General features: G+C 36.4%; 1 protein-coding gene across 2 annotated transcripts in view; it reads right to left on the reverse strand.

The window, feature by feature from the left end:
• Window positions 1–5,000, reverse strand: part of LOC137654693 (integrator complex subunit 12-like) — a 208,321-nt gene that overhangs the window by 173,083 nt on the left and 30,238 nt on the right. The gene's annotated exons all lie outside the window — the stretch shown is intronic.

Below are 5,000 nucleotides of genomic sequence, written 5' to 3' on the forward strand. Positions count from 1 at the left end.
TTCACATCCAAAGGTTTGTAGCTCCTCCCTATTTTTAAGGACATGCGCTGGAGGCATTACTTGATGGTTTTGCCGCACCCTCTCACCCACTAGCTCCAGTCACTAATTAGCCTTTTACTATATATCTGTCCTAGCTCTCGTTTCTCTCTTTTGCTGATCAATTTCTATAATGTTTGCTTCTTAGTGCAAGTGTAGGTTTTCCTCTAGATGCACATACCTGCTGAATAACCTGGCCCAAATTCATAAATTTCATCTAATCTCTTTGAGATGGGCCTCTCCACTTCAGCAATCACACTAGTTGAGGTGCTACTAGTTCCTGAAGATGCTTTCCGTTCATGGCTGGACTGTATCCAGCGTAGGAACTTCCATAGTCTTTTTTTTTCAGACTTTGTAAAAGATGTCAGGTACGTATTTGCTAAGGGAGGTGGGCCAGCTTTTGATGCTGGGGTTATCGAATGGGAGATTCTTTCCAGTTGGAACCACTATTCCTTAAACTACAGATTTCTTTGTCTTAATCCTGCTGAAATAACATCTCAGTGTCTCTGGCAAAAGGTTATTGTGTGGCCCCTTCCAAGATTTTCTTGCTAAAGTTGATGGGCCTTTCTTACTCAATGGAGATATCCATGCTCCTGAAACCTTTGAACTGTCTTAACTACCCAGGCCTCTGACATGGGATGTGTCCAATCCTTTTAAATTTCAAATGGGTCCGAAGTCCGATACCAACCTTCACTTGGAATACAGAGAGGTTTAACTTTATTACTTAATTCTTGCTTGCATTAGCCTTGGAAAAATTTGACAATTATGGGACTTGCACAATGAGAGTGTTGACCATTACGGGACTTACACAGTCATCCATTAACTTTAGTGTATTTGATAACTCATGGGGAAAGAAATTATTTTAGTTCTCAATTTTTTTTCTTGTATTTTTTGTGGCAATTATAATGGTACTGTAATGATATACTGTACTGTGCTATTCTCCAACTTGTGTATAGCATTTGCAATAATAATAAAGTTACTAACGAGAGACTTGGTTTTTCTTTGCTATATGTCTAAGGAAATTCTGTTTAGGAGTTTTATTAAGGAGGTTTTCAACTTTTTTCTGCGTCTGGTACTTATCCCTGGAGGATGCTGAGGGTCTACTTTAATATCCTGTATGCCACTGTGAAGAATGGAGAACTTAGAAATTCTCATTTGTTGCATAATTATAGAATTTATGTATGCTTGACATATTATTACATAGGTTGTTTCACTACAACCCCTCCCCCACCTCCCCACCCAAGAGATTTTGTTATTGATGATCTCGATGAGATTTTATGTAGGGTGAGAATTTTGCATTACTTTTTTCAGTGCAACTACCTGAATATTATTTATTTATTTATTTTTTTTATTCATTTTTTTTGTTAGCACTCACAAACAAGAGGAGTACAGTACCCAAGCATATATGTTCATTTTGGGTTGGTGTAGTAATTAATCAGGTATATAATCACTCAATTTAGAATGACGACTCACTACTCATAGCTAGAGATCACAGAGAAAGGCATCATTCTTTCAATGATTTTCTGTCAGAACTTCTTTGTAGAGTAGGTATTAAGTGCTGGCGGAACTATTGCTGCCTCCTATTTCAGAGACATTTTGTATTGCTAAGATACAAGAAGATAATAGAGAAGCCTCCTATTTGCTTTCATGTGATTCCCATGCAAACAACAGGCAGTGGTTAAACTCTATTCCTCCTACTGACTGCGATGGCTTCAAACCTCTGGAGTTTGCCTCAGGCTGCAATCAAATCATAAGTGAACCTACCCACAGGTTTAGTAACTGGTAGGAGCTATTATACAGTGTCTCCCCTAGTATTTTAACAAGTACGGTTGGTTTGCCAAATGGGACATCTGATCATGCCTTGGTTTTGTTAGTAACTAAAAATGAGCAGCCTGTCCTTGAATAGTTTTACTTACGTAATATATAGACTATACAAAATCTCAATCAGACTGGAATAACATTTTGAATTGTCTTTTGCATTGCAATTGGTCATAATTGTATATAAGTGTTGATACTTGTTCTCTTAAAAGAGAATCTGGTCAACATAATTGATAGGCATATATCTTCTCATGTGTTAAAATACCTAGTGAAAGAAAAATCGTGGTTCAATGATGGGTGTAAACATGCTTATTTGGAAAAGGAAGAAGCCTATCATCTTTGGAAGGGTAACAGATCACATTTGATTTAGAATAGCTATACTGAAGTAAGAGCTATTGCTCAGTAAGTTTATTCTTCATCTGAAAAGGAATACAATGTAACAATAAAAACCCCTTTCTGACACATACCACGTATGATCTTTAGTGGTGGGCCACCCTTAAATCTGTAATTTTTGGCTTGTAATTTACAGTTCTCGCTTTGCTTAAACTAGATGACTCTGTCATTTAATGTCCAATGGAAAAGAAAACCCACTTAAGACCTTTCCGCACTATCAGGCATGCCCGAGGGGCAGAGAGTGATACCAGATCTGATAACTCTAATTCAGAAACTACGAGGGCGATTGGCAGTAAGCGATAGCTTCGGTGGCAGGCACGAAGGTGATGCCAGAGGCGAGGAAACGACTGGCATACATGAACAGGTAGAAACTGTCTCCATAAGTAAACTTAAGCAAGTCAGGAGTTGGTACAAATAAAGTTTACACCCACAAATTGTGGTGCTTTGGTGACATTTATTTCCTCACTGATGGTGACACTCTATTAAGATAGTACATAAGAGATGATAGTTGAAGGAAAGTTTTGGAATTGTGTATAAACTATTCTGCATGACTACTACTAATTAAAAGGAAGTTTAATCCTAGGCAGATTCACATTACTTTGCTCATTGATTTTCGAACCAAAATACTTTCTCTCTCTCTCTCTCTCTCTCTCTCTCTCTCTCTCTCTCTCTCTTTCCCCAAACATGTCCATAATTTAGGATTTAAAGGAATTTTCTATTGCCAACTTTAGTAGTTTGAAGAATAACTAGTGTTTCACTATTGGTAGCCTAGTGATGTTGGTTTGTGTGTCCTCATCTCTGTTGGATTGATCTGGTACTCAAATTATATTCAATTTTTTTTTGTAAATTCAAATTAAAATGAATACAAAGTTACCCTTGTGTTAGGATACGAGTTAGAAAAACTATAAATATTATAAGTTTTGTTTTTAACAGAAAAATTTATAGAAATAAGGTTGGTAGAAATAATTACATCTTTCTAATCGTTGTAAAGGATATTTTACAAATTAAAGCAGCTTAATGTCTGTAAGGCGACACATGGCTAAAATGCACTTTGCTTTGTGATTTAAGTACCTCCTAGTGATTATTATCCTCGCGTAATTATCATATGTTATTGGTGTCCATTATGTTCTCTTTATCCATCAGTATTTGCCATCTGAACGAGTAGTGATTGTAGGCTACACTCCATCTGGTAGCATTTTTTGTAGCCAGATCCTTGCCTGTGGTTTTAACAGTTCTGACGTCATCAACCTCATTCTCACTAGCCATTGGGATCTAGTATCACTATTTTCCCGTCGAGCATTTTTGATAGTGTGGGCAGATGTGTAGCTGATATGTATTTGGTCAAATGAATCAGGACACTCTTGATGAACTTTAATGCTTATGGAGTTGTTGACCCAAATAGTATTTCTCTTTTTTATATAAAGACCGCTGATTTCTTAGCTCTTAAGTTATCTGTTATTTGCTGTAAGTAATCAAGATGTTCGTTTTGCAATTGCTATAGAATAGGTAATGTGTTTGTGGTAGCTCTATCCCTGCTGATTACCATCCAATTTCTATAACACACGTGTTAACTAAAGTTTTGTTGTCTTTGGCAAAATGTTTCAATGGGTATGCTGGATGCAAAAATCGTTCCCTAGTTTGCAATTCGGTTTTGGCCAAGGCCCTGGAGCATGTGATGTCCTACTCACAATTTTCAATGCACACCAAGAACTTTTTTATATTTAGCTTTGATTTTAGTGCTGCCTTTGATTGTGTTAATCATGAGATCCTTGTTTTCATACTGAAACAGTTGGAAGTAATTGGGTCTTTTCTTAGCGTCATTTTTGAGGTGTTAAGTATTAGATTGCAAAGAGTAGTTGGTATGCACCATAATGAATATAGGAATTTAATACATAATGTCCCTCATGGTCGTGTTCTTGTCTCAATACTTTTCATACTATATACAAACTCATTGCACATGCAGATGGTGCTACTGCCTTTGTCTCACTTCCATATACTGGTTGCTGAATCTCTTAACAGAGATCTAGCTAAAATTAGTACATGGTACAAATCATGGGGCATGAAGTTGAGCGCTAACAAAATTTTAAGTATCATTGTAAGCAGGTCAAAACCATTCGTACCTTAATATCCAGACCTCTGCATTGATGATGTTGCATTACTTATATAAAACTCCTTGAAAATTGTTAGGCATGATTCTTGATGGAAAATTTACTTTTCAGAAACACATTCGGGCAGTTCTTCTATTGCAACAAAGAGTAGATAATTGAAAAAGCCTTTTATGATTTTTAGTGGTGAATCTATTTTGAGGAAATGTTTTAATTCTTTCTGTCTGCCTTTTTTTATGGTAGTGTTATACTGTCTAGTCGTCAGCTACTAACTCTTATCTTAAATTCTTAAACAAAAGCGTAAGATGTATTAATCTGGATGCTAATCTCTGGTACTGTCGTTTAGTTAGTTCTTTTTGTATATTGAATAAGAAGTTTCGTAATTCGGACCATCATTTGCATTCAGATCTACATGTTAAATGTACAGTAGTGTGAGTACACCTGCCGTGTGTTTATTGATATCACTCACTAGGCTATTCTTGAACATTTAAACCTTTCTACACGAAGGATATGTAGTGTGCCTCTTTTTTGGTGTGTCGCTTCTGCGACCATGTAATAGGGCAGTGAACATGTTAACACTTATTCTCAAGACCATACAACTCATCTGCTGGAGTTTTGCATTACTTTAAGCTATTGATTGGTTTGATT

This window comes from Palaemon carinicauda, chromosome 15 (assembly GCF_036898095.1).
Source record: "Palaemon carinicauda isolate YSFRI2023 chromosome 15, ASM3689809v2, whole genome shotgun sequence".
In the NCBI taxonomy this organism is placed as follows: domain Eukaryota; kingdom Metazoa; phylum Arthropoda; class Malacostraca; order Decapoda; family Palaemonidae; genus Palaemon; species Palaemon carinicauda.